This window comes from Microcaecilia unicolor, chromosome 1, assembly GCF_901765095.1.
Source record: "Microcaecilia unicolor chromosome 1, aMicUni1.1, whole genome shotgun sequence".
In the NCBI taxonomy this organism is placed as follows: Eukaryota; Metazoa; Chordata; class Amphibia; order Gymnophiona; family Siphonopidae; genus Microcaecilia; species Microcaecilia unicolor.
The window spans coordinates 328961902-328980805 of record NC_044031.1 but is presented as its reverse complement, the minus strand read 5'-3'; the positions used below and the strand labels follow the sequence as shown (position 1 = coordinate 328980805).

Below are 18904 nucleotides of genomic sequence, written 5' to 3'. Positions count from 1 at the left end.
CACTGAGGGGGGGGGGGGGGGGGCGGCAGGTGGGTAAGATTCCTCCGGGTCCGCAGTGGGGTGTGTCTCTCTCCTGTTCCTGTTAGGACCCGGATGATCACATACATGATCACCTGGGTCCTGACAGGAGCAGGAGAGAGACAGACTCCAGCGGCTGGGGAGGAACAGACACAGGATCCCAAATTGGGTTCAGCTTCGGGGCCTCTGGTTTGGCTAGCGGAGGTCCTCAACCCTGCCAGCAGAATACTTCCTCCAGCGCTGTTCGCCACATTGCCTGCCCTGTGGCTGCTTCCCCTCACATCGCACATGCTTGGTTTTTATGAAATTGAGCATGCACGTGAGAAGAAGGAGCTGCAGAGAAGGCAATATGGCAGAGAACAGGGCTGGAGGAAGGCTTCTATTGACGGGGCTTGGGGACCCCTACCAGCCAAGATATGTGGAGTTGCGGCAGGGGCAGGGAGGTGGGGCAAAATGTGCCACCCCCACTTTGGGCTTTGCCCCCCCTCCAGGGGGGGCAGTCCTGTCTGGGTGGGGTCGACCGGCCAGCGGCGGTCCTGCCCCGGGCCTGGTTCAGTCTCTCAGCAGCCCTGGGTTTAATTGGGACCTATATGCATAACTTTAGGCACGGGATTCATGCCTAAAATTTACATGTGGCCTGAAAATGGGGGCACAGAAATGGGATGGTCATGGGCATTTCGGGATGTCTTAGGGGTGTGGTTTTGAGTTACATGCACAATTAAAGAATAATGGTGCTCTGCATGTAAATTTAGGTGCAGGCATTTGCACCACATTTTCATTGGTGCAAATGGTGGTGTCTAAATTTACACATGACCTCTCCACTTAAGCATTAATTATATAAACCATACCGAACTTTAGGCGCGGCTTATAGAGTATTGCTTAATCGGGCATTTTTTTGCACTGATTTTTTAGGCACCATGTGAGCCTTTTACAAAGGCGCACTAGTGTTTTTTGTGTTAGCTAAAAATAAGCATGCACTAAATGCTAGAGACACCTATATATTCCAATGGGTGTCTCTAGTGTTTAGCTCATGTTAATCATTAGCATGCACTAAAAACGCTACCACACCTTTGTAAAAGACCACCCCGTGTATAGAAACTAGCCCTAAATGCCTAACACACTTTGCAATAGGGACCCCAAGCTAGTAAAATGTTTTCCTTTTTCCAAACAAAATTAATTTTTTGTACCCCATGTATGACGTGACCGGTAACCCAATACCATAGTGACTTTAATAGCCTCTTGTGTAAACTTAATGGAATTCAATCTACTATCTTAATAAATGTAGTCATACATAGTGTGTTTCTATTTGGGAATGAAAAGGTGTTTGCAGTAAGAATGGCAGTCTAGCTTGTCCAGGTTTTTGTGATATTGTACTTTAATAAAGGTCCTTTTAAAAAATAATGGGTTAAATAATTTCTGCATTTGGAACTAAACTGCTTTCCAATCTTTTCATTCACAATAAACATACAGCACTTTATTTGAAAAGCAGGTTTCATTTCATGTCTCCAATGTAAATCAATAGGAACACTTTTGTTAGCTGAATGTTCTTTTGTTGAAAAAATATGATCAGAACAATGGTACTCCGTGGTATCTTTGTTTTCTGAGTGACTGTTTTCAGCTGAATGAGAAAAGGAAAAAAAAAAGAGATGAAATGAATCAAGCCTCTAGATACCCTCTGACTCATACAGACCTCTGGATCTAGGCAGGTAGAAATGTTCAGAGAGAAGTGAATTTGAAACTACTTAGTATATTAAATTCTACATTTATTTTGTGATCACTATTCTGTTATAGCCAAGTAACATGAATGTTTAGTACTGTATAATTATACCCCAAAATCTCATACTCATATATATTCTAATAGATCATCAAATCCAGAAAGCTCAATGTAGAAATACACTAACAAATACTTAAAACCAATAACAAATTTGAAAACAACTGCAGAAAAAAATGGGTAAGATTGAGAACATAGAGGGGCAAACTGTAGAGTTGAAAGTGATATCCCATAAAGTTGGAGAAGTTGAACAATCAATAAGACAGTTCAGAAGGTCAAGAGATAATTATTAAGGATATAAACTGTTTATGAGCTAAAATGGATGTCTTTCCAAGTGATAAGAAGATAAAACCTAGAGAAATGCTAAAACTTTATTTTTCTGAAGTTTATCAACTAGAGATGAAGCATATTCCACAAATGTTGAGACTTTGGGAGCTGTTTACTAAGCCGCATTATAGGCACGTTAATGTCTTTAATGCGCATTAACCATCTACACACATTAACCATGTACGCACCTACAATATCCCTATAGCGCCTATACAGTTAATGCGCATGCTAATTGTAGGTGTGTTAAAAATGCTAACACACCTTAGTAAAAAGGGGAATTTTATTATTTATTTCAGAAATATTGAAGAGTTTGTAATTCAGATGGTAATTTGACTGTGGACTCTGTAGAACTTTCTCGGGATCCTGCTTACTCAGAAGATCAAACTGCAACAGTGATTATAACTTTGGGTAGCATTTTGGATAGCGACTGGATACTTCGACAGTATTTTTAAAACAATCAGAAGTTATTCAAGAACACTAAAGTATCCTTATGTCCTGAATTTTGAAAAGATACTCAGAAAAGAAGGAAGCAATTCCTTCTATTAAGACCTGGGGGTATCTTTACTAAGGCACGCTATAGGTGCATTAGCATTTTTAAGGAGCATTAATGATTGATGTATGTTAAACGCTAATGCGCCCATAGAAATATATTGGCGTGTTAGCATTTAACGCACCTTAACTTTAAAGGTGCTTTAAAAACACTAACGCACCTTAATAGACATACCCTCTGGTGTCCTAGCTGTAGGGGAAGCCTTTTTTTTTTTAATTTCCATGTAAATGTATTGTTTCCTTTTAAGATGATGTTTACACATTATCAAACAAATTAAATAAAGATAAAAACTAAATTTTTGATCTTATTGTATCCTTTCAGCCCTGTATTAGAAACTAGCTTCACAATTACTACTACTTACTACTTATCATTTCTATAGCCAAACTACTTATTCACTTCAAACCAACTTGAAGATTCTAGGAATTTTAATCAGTCAATACTTAACTCTAGAAGCACAGTTAAATGCAGTAACTACGAAGATTTTACATCTTTATAGAAATTAAAGAGGTTAAGAACATTTTTCCCAACTGAAAACTTCAGATATCTGGTTCAAATACTAATTCTCTTGCAAATCAATTACTGCAATGCAGTTTATTCTGGCAGCAACAAATTGTTAAGAAACTGCAAACAACATAGCTGCATGGCAGATTTATAAAGTTGCTAAATTTGAATGGGCATCTCTATTATTGATACTATTACATGGGCTTCTGATAAAGCCAGAGCTATTTTTAAAATCTGTATTTTTCTATTCAAAATATTACATGGGATGGCATCAGACTACATGCCTAATTTGACAGACCTTCCTAGACGAAATGCCATACCAGGCACTAGAATACATAATCAGAAATATCCTTGTCTCTGGTAACATATAATACTAGTAAAAAAGGCCCGTTTCTGAAACCAATGAAATGGGCGCTAGCATGTGGTTTTTTTTGTGTGTGTGTGTATGTATGTGTCACAGAGTTATTTTGTGTGTGTGTGTGTGTGTGTGTGAGTGTGTGTGTGTGTGTGAGTGTGTGAGGGTGCAGTGTGTGTGCAGGTTGTTGATGTGTGTGTTTTTTTTTTGTTTTGTTTTGTTTTTTGCTTGGGGGTTGGGGGATGTGCTGTGCTGTGCTGGCAAAGTGGGTTGGATTGGTGTGTGGCTTTGAGGGTGTGTTTCTGTTGTATTGTGTGTGTGTGGTTTTGTCTGTCAAGGAGGTTTGTGGAGGGGGGGTCTTTCTGTTGGTGAAATGTAAATGTGGTTGTAGGGGGGTCAGCCTTTGTTGAGTGTTGTTTTTTTTTTCCATGTTTTTTTTTTTTTTGTGTTGTGCTGAGGCAGCAGTGTTGTTTTAGATGGGCGGAAGGTAGAGGAGCACGTTCTTTGTCTGTCGGTATTTTTTGGCCGTTTCAGGGCTGCTGTAGGGGAATGCTGGAAGAGAAATGTGCTGTTGGAAGCAGCGCCATCTTTTTCCATTGGGCTGGGGTTCTGGGCATCCTGGAGGTGGGTGACGGCTTGCCTGAGGACGGGGATGGTTGTTTTAAGTTGGCGGAAGGGAGAAGAGCACGGTCTCGGGCCATCGGGGGGTGATCCGGTATGTTTGGTCCATTTCAGGCCGGCTGCAGGGGAATGCTGGAACATTTATGTGCTGCAGGAATCAGCGCCGTCTTTTTCCAGGTGCTCGGGGAATCCCCGAGGTGGGAGACAGCTTGCCTGAGGCTGGGGATGGTTGGGCACATCCTTGGCCGCTTCGGCAAAAGGGGAAGAGGAAGGGGGTGGGGAGTTACCTGCAGCCGCCTGAGAAACCATGTATTCTTTGTTTGTTTTGTATTATTAGTTTGCATTTCTGTTGAAGAAAGAGTGGATGCCTTTCAAATGATGGAGGTGGTGCGTCGGTGTGCGGTTGTTTCGTTAGTTTGCAAGCCAGTCTCCAGCGATTCCTAGGCAGGGAAGGAGTACTCCTCCCCCTTCCTTGGTCGCTGTTTGCTGCTGGCTGGGTTGCGGGTAATCCTTCCAGCTGGGCCGCAGCTTGTCCTCTTCGCCCACGTCCCAGATGGTGACTGGCACGTTGTTTTCCGGCTCCTCTGGCTCCATGTCAAGCGATCCCAAATATAGTCTGTGCTACAGGCCCTCTGGCACTCTTCAGTACTGGCATTAGGCATTTAAAAATTTCTCCCCCCCCCCCCCCCAGTCTATTTTTGCACATACCCACAGCAGGAATATTCTTCTCTTCTTCCAGCGGTGGTTCTGTGCTCTCCGTGCTGCACAGATAATGAGCCATTCTGCTGGGGAATGCTCCTTCCTTATTGTCACGTAGTTTCCTCTGATTGGTCCGTCTTACATTGCCTAGTGTTGCCTGGGAATGGTGTTGTGATGGTCCTTTGTGTTTCAGAATGTTGAGGGTGTTTTTTCTGATTGGTCTGTCATGCGAAGGCGGGGCAGAGAGACATGGTCAGTGTTGTGGCTTCACCACCATGAATCCATGAACCCTTCAGTGAGTGACTGAGTGACTTCAGAACGTTGTCTTCAGAACGTTGAGGGTGAGTTTTATTATAGTAGATATCCACTGCAGAAACCAGGACTATAGCCACAAAAGCATATATCTACTGTGTATCTTTTTTGAGTACCCTCAGATATAACCCACTATTTAATGCAGACAATCGAGCTGCTAATCAGTGGTATAGCACTTCTTTCATTGGGTTACTCTTTCAATTTTATTGGGAAGGTGTTTTTTGTGTATAACTCGTACACCATCACCCAAGTGCTATAAATATTATGGAATATGGAAGTCGATTGGCGCTTGACAACCAATGAGATTTCAAATTTAATGCCTCTTTAACTGCCACAGGCAGAATAAGCGAAAGTATGTTGTTAGAGCATACACCGGGGCCGTCGTCGCAGCAGAACTGTAAGACTTTAACACTGGCTGAACGAATAGAAGTTCTTAAAAAATTAGAAAACAAACAAAGTCAAGCATCTATTGCTAAAGAATATGATGTCAATCTCAGTCAAATTTCACGTGTCTTGAAGCAAAAAGGCCAGCTTCTAGAAGACTAGCAAAACAATACAAATCCACAACGGAAACAAAAACGGGCGGAAAAAGCTGAGGAGGTAGAAGATGCTCTTCTTTGGTGGTTTTCTCGAGTCAGGAGCAGACAGTTTCCTGTCAGTGGTCCACTGCTTATGGAGAAAGCTAACCAGCTATCTGAAAGTTTTGGACTAACTGAATTCAAAGCCACTGTTGGATGGTTGGAAAGAAGGAACAGCATAAAATTCAAGAAACAGCATGGTGAGAAACAAGACGCTGATGACTTTGGTGCTGAAAATTGGGTTGTTTCAGTTCTTCCTACCATCTTGAATGAGTTTGCACCTCGTGACATTTTCAATGCTGACGAAAATGGATTCTACTGGCGAGCGATTCCTGATGGAACACTTGCATTCAAACATGCTGAAACTACTGGAGGTAAAACATCGAAGGACCGACTGGCAATCCTCCTTTGCGCAATATGGATGGGAGTGAGAAGTTGGAACCCCTCATCATTGCAAACAGCCCCATTGCTTCAAGAAAGTTAAGCGACTTCCTGTGTCATACGAGGCTAACACAAATTCATGGATGACTGGGGAAATTTGAAAGCAGTGGCTAAAGAAGTCAGACACTAGATTGCGGGCACAAAAGCATCAGATTTTGCTGCTTTGTGATAATTGTGCTGCACACAGGGATGATGTCAGGCTGTCTAACGTCAAGGTGGTCTTCCTGCCACCAAACACTATCACTCTGATCCAACCTATAGATCAGGACATAATAGTCAATTTCAAATAACATTATCGGGCTCTTGTGCTACATCGTCTGATGAGCGTTATGGATGACCAGACTAGCAAGGATAAACGTGCTGTTGAACTGGCTCGTAATCTATCACGGTTGGATTCCCTACATATGCAGAAAGAAGCCTGGAATCATGTTACACAGGCAACTATTGTGAACTGCTACAAGTGGGCAAGCTTTGTTAAGGATGTGGAGAGGGATGAAACAGATGCAGCTGTTGCAAACGCGTCAGGTGAACAGATTATTGACATCCCAGCCGGTGTTACTGAAGAGGAGTTCCATCGCTACTTAGCTGTTGATTACGATCTACAAACAGCTGAAGACAGCACTGATGTTGAGATATGCGCCTACATGCAGGCAATAACGGCTGATGATGGAACAGATGAAGAAATGAGCAGCGAGGCACAGGCTGATGAAATTCAACAACCTCCTCCTGTCACTTTTGCAAGAGCGCTGGAGAGTCTCAACACCGTGCAGGCCTATCTGGAGGCCACTGGATGTCAGTGCTATGACAGTTTTTACCGTCTGGCAGACGTAGTCTATGGAACTCACAGACCCAATAGTGTACAGAGGACTATAACTGATTACTTCAATTAAGCCTAACATCAGTTAACAGAGACTGTATACTGTATGTATAATAATAAACAGTACTGTCCATAAGTTTATCAGATGTCAAACTTCTATGGGTCACAACGGTTAAGTGCACACTCTGGTTAACTGCATGCATTTCTTTGGTCCCAGACCCTTGCACTTAAGTGAATTGCACTGTATATCAGATACAAATTAGCTCTCACTAGTGGTTTCCCTTACCTAGCCACAAAATGGTAGAATACACTCCTGAAGGGAATAAGACATATAGAGGGGCATAATCGAACGTGAACGCCTATCTCCATGGGCGTCTATGTCTGAAAACGGGTACGTGAAGAGGTGGGACAGACCGTATTATTATTGAAAAAATGGATGTTTTTCAGCTGGGCGTTTGTTTTTTTTAGCGATAATAGAAACTAAAAACGCCCAGCTCAAAAATGTCCTAATCTGAGCCATTTGGTCATGGGAGGTGCCAGGATTCGTAGTACACTGCCCCCCCCCCCCCCCCCGATATGCCAGGACACCAACTGGGCACCCTAGAGGTCTGTGCGGTGGACTTCAGAAAAAGCTCCCACATGCATAGCTCCCTTACCATGGGTACTGAGCCCCAACCCCCAACCCCCTCCCCCAAAACCCACTACCCACAAATGGTCAACACTACCATATCTCTTAGGGGTGAAGGGGGCACCTACATGTGGGTACAGTGGGTTTTGAAGACCTCCCATTTACCAGCACAAATGTTACAGGTAGGGGGGGATGGGCCTGGGTCCACCTGGCTGAAATGCACTGCGGTACCCACTAAAAGTGCTCCAGGGACCTGCATACATGCAGGCCTCTAGGACTTGTTGCTGCTATATAACATTGGCACACCAGTTGACACCTGAAGACTAATCTCTCCGAAAACGTCCTTTATTGGAATAAGCACGCTTACTCACAGTTAACTGCAGATCAGAGGTTGTGCCCCACTGGCAACGAGTCTCCCTGGTACTGAGATGAGCAGTAGGTCAGAGCTGGCAGAATGGTGTACAATGCCCTCTTTCAGCCACATTCAAGGTAAGAACTAAGTTCTGTAACGTGGCTAACACGTTAAAGGGATCTAAAACTGGCCTACAAAAATGGCCACTACCTCATGGACTACTGGAAACAAAACAGGGCACACTCTGACCCAGTAAGCAGAGGGAAAAGCACCATGGGTGTAGAGCCTACCAACTACCTACATCGTGAGCATGTAACACAAGCTAGTGGAATCACGGAGCCCAATACCCTACATCCACCACAATGCATTGTTTATGTGACTCTGCAGTGTCCTTAACAGAAAAGGTGTCACACTCACCCGAGAGCCACATCAGAACCAGGGAAAGGCTGTCAGAGGATAGAACACATTCTGCTGTCAAGGAGGTGGGTACGGCATTTGAGGCTGGCATAAAGGGTGGAAAAAAACGTTTTTAAAGTGGGGTTTTTTTGGGTGGGAGGGGTTTAGTGACCACTGGGGGAGTCCAGGGAGGTCATCCCCGATTCCCTCCAGTGGTCATCTGGGCATTTGGGGCACTTTTTTGGGACTTGTTCATGAAAAAATGGGTCCAAAAAAGTGACCCAAAATCGCGGTCAAAACGCCTTTTTTTTTTCGATTATCAGCAAAAGACGCCCATCTCTCCTCGGCCGATAACCACGCCCCAGTTCCACCTTCACCACGCCTCCGATACACCCTGTCAACTTTACCCGTTTCCGCGACAGATTGCAGTTGGAAACGCCCAAAATCGGCTTTCGATTATACCGATTTGGGCGCCCACGGGAGAAAGATGCCCACCTCCCAATTTGGGTCGCAATATAGGCATTTTTCTCTTTTGATTATAAGCAGGATAGGGGTCCTTTTACTAAACTGCAGGAAAAAGGTCACTGCAGTAGTGGCAGGGGCCATTTTTCCAGTGTGCCAGGGCCCTTTTTACTGCAGCTGGTAAAAAGCCCCCACACCCCAAAAAAATGTCCATGTGGTAAGATAACCTTTACCACATGGCCATGTGACAGGGAGTACTGAGTTGGTGGTAAGGGCTCCTGTGGTAACCCACTGGCAACTGGGCAGCTCGTGATGATGCCCAATTACTTCTGGGTTAGTCTTGCGCTAGAGAAAAAATATTCCGGAGCACCGGAAATGGTGCAAGCTCCAGCCGGAACTACCGCTGGCGGCCACGTTGGGCCAATGGTAGTTCCAATTTAGCGTGCGGTAAGCTCATGTTGGGCTTACCATCTCTCTATAAAAGACCCCCCAAAAATAATTACCTACTATTCTAGAATCTTTAAAAGCCTTTTTATTCAAAAAGTTCATATCTCAGGATGCCAATCAAGTCTCTAAAAAGGAAATACAGTTCTTATAATAATGTATCTGTTACAAAATACTCTAAATGAATTTAAATAACTGTTCTCTGTTCCTTGATTCTATGGGCCCTGTCTACTAAGCCGCACTGTAGGTGCACTAACATTTTTAGCCCATGCTAAAATTTAGCGTGTGCTAACACTAGAGACACCCATAGAATATATCTAGCATTAGCGAGCACTAAAAACGCTAGCGTGCCTTAGTAAACAGGGCCGTATGTTTATTTGTAATGTAACTTATTACTTATATATGTAAGCCACATTGAACTGATACTACTTTTCGGCCAATGTAGAATATAAATGCTAATAAATAAATGTGCATTTTGGGAACATGAAGGATCTCTAGTTTATCCCAGTATGGATGTCAAGGTCTTATGAATGTGTATTGATCCTTCAAGCATTGTTATTTTTATTTAAAAGATTTCCTTAATTTGAGCTCCATTGTTTAATACTTGGATCCAATAAGGACTTGAGTGAACTATAACTAGATGTTATGTCATTTACCTTAGAGTTTTTTCTTTATTGTTTAATTTATGATTTTTCAGTTAAAGTTTACTTTTCTATATAAGTGGATTGCTTGATGATAGTTATGTAAATGACTATAAGTAAAAATAAAATAATAAAAAACCCAAAAACAATTGGTGTATGAATTGTAAAGTGCAAAGAAGAAGTACCAGAAAATAGAGACAATGATGACTGCTAGGACTTGTATGGAAAACGTTTTTGATATATATTTTGGAATTGTTTTCTCTGATTTTCAGACTTGTTTGGGTTGATACACTTTTCTCTTAATAAACATTTTTTAACATGCATTGGAACTTTTAAGCTTCTGGAAACTGAATTTGCATGTGTATTAAATCAGTTTTGCAATCAATATTTTAAGTTTTCTAAACAAACCAAATGAGTGCCAATGAATGCACATCCTTAGAAACTGGTTTATAGAGAAGTTCTACTCATAACTAAAGGAATCTACTTCCTAGGACACATGCATACTTCATGTGCTGTCTCTGACATTTCTTGAAACTTTAGTGTGGATAGGATATCAAACATAAAAGGTTATTAGGGGGGCTAAGGGCATGCATAGTGATATCCAGCCTTCCTTTCCATCAGAAAGTAGGATAACAGCACAGATGGATGGGAATAAGTTATTTCTAAATCGACAAAAAAAAAAAAACAGAGATTTTGTGAGTTTGGAATCCTTTAATTGTATGGAGAAAAGCACATTTATTTTGGCATTACAAGAAATACTTTTTGGGCCTGTTTTCACAGAAGGGATAGAACTGCTCCCCTGCTATGAGGAAAGGCTAAAGAGGTTAGGGCTTTTCAGCTTACAAAAGAGACGGCTAGGGGGGATATGATTGAGGTCTACAAAATCCTGAGTCGTGTGGAGCGGGCAAAGGTGAATTTATTTTTCACTCATTAAAAAGGTAAAAATACCAGGGGACAATGAAATTGCATGGAAATACTTTGAAAACAAATAGTAGGAAATATTTTTTTACTCAAAGAATAGTTCAGCTCTGGAACTTGTTGCTGGAGGATGTGGTAATGGTGATTAGCGTATCTGGGTTTAAAAGAGGTTTGTACAAGTTCCTGGAGGAAAAATCCATAGTCTGTTATCGAGATGGACATGGGGGAAGCCACTGCTTGCCCTGAAATTGATAACATGGAATGTTACTACCTTTTGGGTTTCTGCCAGGTACTTGTGACTTGGATTGGCCACTTCTGGAAGCAGGATACTAAGCTAGATGGACCATTGGTCTGACCCAGTATGGCTATTCTTACATTACTGTAAGAACAGCCCAGTATGGCTATGTTCTTACATTACTGGAAGAGTACTTTTTGATCACAACTGAGATATAAATAGCAGATATGTGAGTTTGCGGAAGTGTGTGGCACTGAAGGTTTGAGCCACATCTTCGGATCCTGGTTAGAAGAGGTAGAGGTGTTTCTCCGGGTCCTCTATTGGGTTGTTCGTTCATTGGACAGTGTTTCAGAGGTAGAATGTAGAACGTCATCAGAACTATGAAGGGAAAAGCACTGGAAGTGGCCAAGTACCTGACCCCTGTGTTGAAAGAGTCCAAGTTTAAACAAACAGGAGTAATAACACCTGGAGAGTTTTAAAGTAGCTGGAGACCATTTATTTGGTACACCACTGTCCCATTTGGCAATGGTCCAGTGGAGAGGAGTCAAAAAGGAAAGTTTGCCTACCAAAAGAATAAACATTTCTGATGGCTAAAAATGTACCCTGTGGACACATTTCACAATGAAGGTGATACTGAGTGATGGAGGCAGTTAAGGAGATCACATTTGAAAGCAAGGAATGTGCAGCTCTAGCAGCAGGTTCAGAAACATGTGGCACTGGGGATGAGGATGATGAAAATGAAGGTGAACCAGTAGCTATAGAAGAATATGAAGAGAGTGGCCTTCTGGAGATGGATGATTCAGACAACTTGATGGATGATTCAGACAACTTGATACCAGACAACTAGTAGAAGCCAACAAACTGAAAACTGAAGTTGGCAGTGAAGATGCAATCCTACAAACTAGAAGTTATGACCTCTATATCACATATGAAATAACCCCAAGACTCTGCTTATTTGGATATGATGAGCAATGGCAGCCACTAACATAGACTATCTGCCTTATTTTCAAAATAGAAAGACTCCCATATTTCGACCCAAATCGAGAGATGGGCATCTTTCTCCCCGTGGGCGCCCAAATCAGTATAATCAAAAGCCAATTTTGGGCGTCTTCAACTGCAATCTGTCACGGAAACGGTCAAAGTTGACAGGGGCATGTCGGAGGCGTGGTGAAGGCAGGACTGGGGCGTGTTTATCGGCCGAGGAGAGATGGGTGTCCTCGGCTGATAATCGAAAAAAGAAAGGCGTTTTTAGCGTGAATTTGGGTCACTTTTTTGGACCCTTTTTTTTCACGAACAAGTCCCAAAAAAGTGCCCTAGATGACCAGATGACCACCGGAGGGAATCGGGGATGACCACCCCTGACTCCCCCAGTGGTCACTAACCCCCTCCCACCAAAAAAAAAAACAACTTAAAAATTTTTTCCCAGCCTGTATGCCAGCCTCAAATGTCATACCCAGCTCCATCACAGCAGTATGCAGGTCCCTGGAGCAGTTGTTAGTGGGTGCATTGGACGTCAGCCAGGTGGACCCAGGCCCATCCCCCCTTACCTGTTACACTTGTGGTGGTAAATGGGAGCTCTCCAAACCGCCCCCAAAACCCACTGTACCCACATCTAGGTGCCCCCCTTCAGCCATAAGTGCTATGGTAATGGTGTAGAGTTGTGGGGAGTGGGTTTTGGGGGGATTTGGGGGGCTCAGCACCCAAGGGAAGGGAGCTATGGACTTCAGAGGTAGTTAACTTTTTTTTTAATTGTTCCAAGTGCCCCCTAGAATGCCTGGTTGGTGTCCTGGCATGTGAGGGAGACCAGTGCACTACGAATCCTGGCCCCTCCCACAACCCAATGCCGTGGATTTGTTCATTTTTGAGCTGGGCGCCTTCAGTTTCCATTATCGCTGAAAAACGATACCGCCCAGCTCAAATCTGCACAAATCCGATGCATTTGGCTGGCACAAACCGTATTATCGGAAAAAAGATGGACGCCCATTTTTTTTCCAAAATACGGTTTACCCCGCCCCTTCACGTACCCATTCTCGGATATAGGCGCCCATGGAGATGGGCGTTCGCGTTCGATTATGCCCCTCCATGGGTCCTTTTTATTTAACCATGATAGGCACTAGCAAGTGCTTACTGTGCACCAAAAAGCACTCCTGTGAGACACACTGAGGCATGTAGTATGCCAATCCACACATGCTAATCCTATGCTAAACAATAATTTTTATTTTGTTTGCCTGGGAGGCATGTCTATGAATGGAGAGTAGGTGTGTCCTGTGCCTATCAGGTAGTGCGGGTACATTCCCATGTGCTGCCCGATTAGCATGAGAGCCCTTACTTCCTAGTAAATTTTTGGCAGTAAGGGCTCTCACAGTAATGGCCATGTGTTAATTTGGAAATGAGTGTGTGGCCATTATAGGAAAATATACAAATGCAGCCATTTTACCACCACACTAAAAGTAGTTGCATTGCGTGGTAAACACTTGTGCTACAAACAGTGCCAACCACTTTTGAGCATGGTTTAGTAAAAGGGTCCCTATATGGATGAAGACATAAGCCAAGATAATGTCTAGCAAACAGTGACAATAGAAAACCATCTACATCTTCCACTATGTCCCATGTGTTCTGATCATTTATGTAGGCACGCAGAAGTCATGAAAAAAATGATTGATTTCATTGCTGAAGGTGGACGAGAACTTTGGGTTCATATGTATTTTCTTATTTTCTTGAAATTTGTACAAGCTGTCGTTCCAACAATAGGATATGACTACCCAAGACATTTCACAATGTAAATGGAAGAGACCTCATAAAATAATCTGTGATAAGCCTTTCAAATTTCTGTAGAGATAGAAGTCATTTACCTGCTGTGACAGTTACCTGTCCTCGTATGCCCCAATTTCCACATTTTCCATGATGCGAAATCCTCTAAAATTATACTTGTGCATTAAAATGATCTATGTTTCTGCGAGATCCCACTCAGACTTAAGGGAGGTATCGCATTGCACTCCAGGAATCAGCTTTGGATACTGAAGTGGTTGCTGGGAGGATTGTTCTAGGTTGGGGGTGAGCCCTGGTGCTCTAGAGGCAGAAGCTGAAGGTGACATGGATTTGGGGGACCAAGGAACTAGAACTGATATCCTTCCTGAGACTGGTTTGCTGAACCAGAGAAACTTGGGAGATAAGAGCTGCAAAAAGTTACGGAAAAGTCTGAAAAAGTTACTTTGGAGGTAGTTTGGGACTCCGTTGGCAAAATGGAAGATATCTCGCTTAATAGGCTTGATAAATTTACTACTGGTCATGACATGTTGCAGTCCAAAGTGACATTATAAGGAGAAACTTTAGATTAAGGAAAACTGAGGATGAACTAAAAAATATCTGAAAGGAGTCAAGTTTTATTGTATAAGGATAAACTGGTGACTCATCAGAAACTTAAAGCTCTGGAGAATTATGAACGGTGTCTTAATTTAAGGTGTTTAAATTTTCCTGTCTCCAGTTTTAATACCAATGAACATGTTCAAGAAATTTCTGATGGAGGTCTGTGGACTGGCATGGAAGTGACCGATAAGGAGCCAGAAGGGAGTGCACACAGGATAATTTTGATCTGTCTGGATTTCTAGATAAGCCTATCATCAGCCACCCTAATTGCCTTGGAATCAGATAAACACTGGGTCCTTAGATTGTACTTTCAATATAAAAATGTAATGTTTCTGGGTCAGACGGTTTCAATATAGGTTGAGCCACACAGATGAAGCAGAAGGTTTTTTTGACCTGAAGCCTCAGCTTGTGAAACATGGAGGGTCATTTTTCCTTCAACTTCCATGTAAATATTTTGAAAAATTGAAGCGCAAACTTATGGTTTTGCAGACCCTGACCAATTTAAGAATTTTCTTGATGCTGGGTCTCTACTTGTACCGATCTCTGTATCTACTACTTCATCTAATGTGACTTAGATTCTCACTTTAATATTTAGCCAGAATGCTTGACAAATTTCTTTGTGTTTTCTAATTTAGGGCCCTTTTTACTAAGGTGTGTTAGTGTTTTTAGCGCACCTACACTTAGCACGCACGTTACCCATGTAGACGCCTATAGGGATATTGTAGGCATGTACATGGTTAACGTGCGTACATGGTTTATGCACATACAAAACATTAACGCGCCTATAATGCTGCTTAGTAAACAGGGCCCTTAATGTTAATTATGTACTCTACTGCATAACTAATTTTCTTATTGCTAACAATCAATTATTGATGTCAATTAGCACTAATTGAGATTTGTGTTTGTATCTGGCTGTATGTTATTCTATAACACTGTACGCCCAGATCCCATTGCATGCAACCCAAAAGGGGGCATGGGCAGGTCAGGGTGTCCTGAAAATTTGTTCTTAGTGTTATAGAATTCGGGGACTATGCGCTCAACTTATGTGCCAGGATTTACACCAGGTTTTAGTTGATGTAAGTCCTCACACCAAACGTTGGGAAAAGCACTGGAAGTGGCCAAGTACCTGACCCCTGTGTTGAAAGAGTCCAAGTTTAAACAAACAGGAGTAATAACACCTGGAGAGTTTTAAAGTAGCTGGAGACCATTTATTTGGTACACCACTGTCCCATTTGGCAATGGTCCAGTGGAGAGGAGTCAAAAAGGAAAGTTTGCCTACCAAAAGAATAAACATTTCTGATGGCTAAAAATGTACCCTGTGGACACATTTCACAATGAAGGTGATACTGAGTGATGGAGGCAGTTAAGGAGATCACATTTGAAAGCAAGGAATGTGCAGCTCTAGCAGCAGGTTCAGAAACATGTGGCACTGGGGATGAGGATGATGAAAATGAAGGTGAACCAGTAGCTATAGAAGAATATGAAGAGAGTGGCCTTCTGGAGATGGATGATTCAGACAACTTGATGGATGATTCAGACAACTTGATACCAGACAACTAGTAGAAGCCAACAAACTGAAAACTGAAGTTGGCAGTGAAGATGCAATCCTACAAACTAGAAGTTATGACCTCTATATCACATATGAAATAACCCCAAGACTCTGCTTATTTGGATATGATGAGCAATGGCAGCCACTAACATAGACTATCTGCCTTATTTTCAAAATAGAAAGACTCCCATATTTCGACCCAAATCGAGAGATGGGCATCTTTCTCCCGTGGGCGCCCAAATCAGTATAATCAAAAGCCAATTTTGGGCGTCTTCAACTGCAATCTGTCACGGAAACGGTCAAAGTTGACAGGGGCATGTCGGAGGCGTGGTGAAGGCAGGACTGGGGCGTGTTTATCGGCCGAGGAGAGATGGGTGTCCTCGGCTGATAATCGAAAAAAGAAAGGCGTTTTTAGCGTGAATTTGGGTCACTTTTTTGGACCCTTTTTTTTCACGAACAAGTCCCAAAAAAGTGCCCTAGATGACCAGATGACCACCGGAGGGAATCGGGGATGACCACCCCTGACTCCCCCAGTGGTCACTAACCCCCTCCCACCAAAAAAAAAACAACTTAAAAATTTTTTCCCAGCCTGTATGCCAGCCTCAAATGTCATACCCAGCTCCATCACAGCAGTATGCAGGTCCCTGGAGCAGTTGTTAGTGGGTGCATTGGACGTCAGCCAGGTGGACCCAGGCCCATCCCCCCTTACCTGTTACACTTGTGGTGGTAAATGGGAGCTCTCCAAACCGCCCCCAAAACCCACTGTACCCACATCTAGGTGCCCCCCTTCAGCCATAAGTGCTATGGTAATGGTGTAGAGTTGTGGGGAGTGGGTTTTGGGGGGGATTTGGGGGGCTCAGCACCCAAGGGAAGGGAGCTATGGACTTCAGAGGTAGTTAACTTTTTTTTTAATTGTTCCAAGTGCCCCCTAGAATGCCTGGTTGGTGTCCTGGCATGTGAGGGAGACCAGTGCACTACGAATCCTGGCCCCTCCCACAACCCAATGCCGTGGATTTGTTCATTTTTGAGCTGGGCGCCTTCAGTTTCCATTATCGCTGAAAAACGATACCGCCCAGCTCAAATCTGCACAAATCCGATGCATTTGGCTGGCACAAACCGTATTATCGGAAAAAAGATGGACGCCCATTTTTTTTTCCAAAATACGGTTTACCCCGCCCCTTCACGTACCCATTCTCGGATATAGGCGCCCATGGAGATGGGCGTTCGCGTTCGATTATGCCCCTCCATGGGTCCTTTTTATTTAACCATGATAGGCACTAGCAAGTGCTTACTGTGCACCAAAAAGCACTCCTGTGAGACACACTGAGGCATGTAGTATGCCAATCCACACATGCTAATCCTATGCTAAACAATAATTTTTATTTTGTTTGCCTGGGAGGCATGTCTATGAATGGAGAGTAGGTGTGTCCTGTGCCTATCAGGTAGTGCGGGTACATTCCCATGTGCTGCCCGATTAGCATGAGAGCCCTTACTTCCTAGTAAATTTTTGGCAGTAAGGGCTCTCACAGTAATGGCCATGTGTTAATTTGGAAATGAGTGTGTGGCCATTATAGGAAAATATACAAATGCAGCCATTTTACCACCACACTAAAAGTAGTTGCATTGCGTGGTAAACACTTGTGCTACAAACAGTGCCAACCACTTTTGAGCATGGTTTAGTAAAAGGGTCCCTATATGGATGAAGACATAAGCCAAGATAATGTCTAGCAAACAGTGACAATAGAAAACCATCTACATCTTCCACTATGTCCCATGTGTTCTGATCATTTATGTAGGCACGCAGAAGTCATGAAAAAAATGATTGATTTCATTGCTGAAGGTGGACGAGAACTTTGGGTTCATATGTATTTTCTTATTTTCTTGAAATTTGTACAAGCTGTCGTTCCAACAATAGGATATGACTACCCAAGACATTTCACAATGTAAATGGAAGAGACCTCATAAAATAATCTGTGATAAGCCTTTCAAATTTCTGTAGAGATAGAAGTCATTTACCTGCTGTGACAGTTACCTGTCCTCGTATGCCCCAATTTCCACATTTTCCATGATGCGAAATCCTCTAAAATTATACTTGTGCATTAAAATGATCTATGTTTCTGCGAGATCCCACTCAGACTTAAGGGAGGTATCGCATTGCACTCCAGGAATCAGCTTTGGATACTGAAGTGGTTGCTGGGAGGATTGTTCTAGGTTGGGGGTGAGCCCTGGTGCTCTAGAGGCAGAAGCTGAAGGTGACATGGATTTGGGGGACCAAGGAACTAGAACTGATATCCTTCCTGAGACTGGTTTGCTGAACCAGAGAAACTTGGGAGATAAGAGCTGCAAAAAGTTACGGAAAAGTCTGAAAAAGTTACTTTGGAGGTAGTTTGGGACTCCGTTGGCAAAATGGAAGATATCTCGCTTAATAGGCTTGATAAATTTACTACTGGTCATGACATGTTGCAGTCCAAAGTGACATTATAAGGAGAAACTTTAGATTAAGGAAAACTGAGGATGAACTAAAAAATATCTGAAAGGAGTCAAGTTTTATTGTATAAGGATAAACTGGTGACTCATCAGAAACTTAAAGCTCTGGAGAATTATGAACGGTGTCTTAATTTAAGGTGTTTAAATTTTCCTGTCTCCAGTTTTAATACCAATGAACATGTTCAAGAAATTTCTGATGGAGGTCTGTGGACTGGCATGGAAGTGACCGATAAGGAGCCAGAAGGGAGTGCACACAGGATAATTTTGATCTGTCTGGATTTCTAGATAAGCCTATCATCAGCCACCCTAATTGCCTTGGAATCAGATAAACACTGGGTCCTTAGATTGTACTTTCAATATAAAAATGTAATGTTTCTGGGTCAGACGGTTTCAATATAGGTTGAGCCACACAGATGAAGCAGAAGGTTTTTTGACC

At 42.8% G+C, this 18904-nt stretch overlaps 2 pseudogenes; both read left to right on the top strand.

The window, feature by feature from the left end:
- Positions 1-11425: 11425 nt before the first annotated feature.
- LOC115460244 lies at positions 11426-13849 on the top strand (annotated as a pseudogene).
- Positions 13850-14159: 310 nt separating this feature from the next.
- On the top strand, positions 14160-17928 carry LOC115478431 (annotated as a pseudogene).
- Positions 17929-18904: the final 976 nt, after the last annotated feature.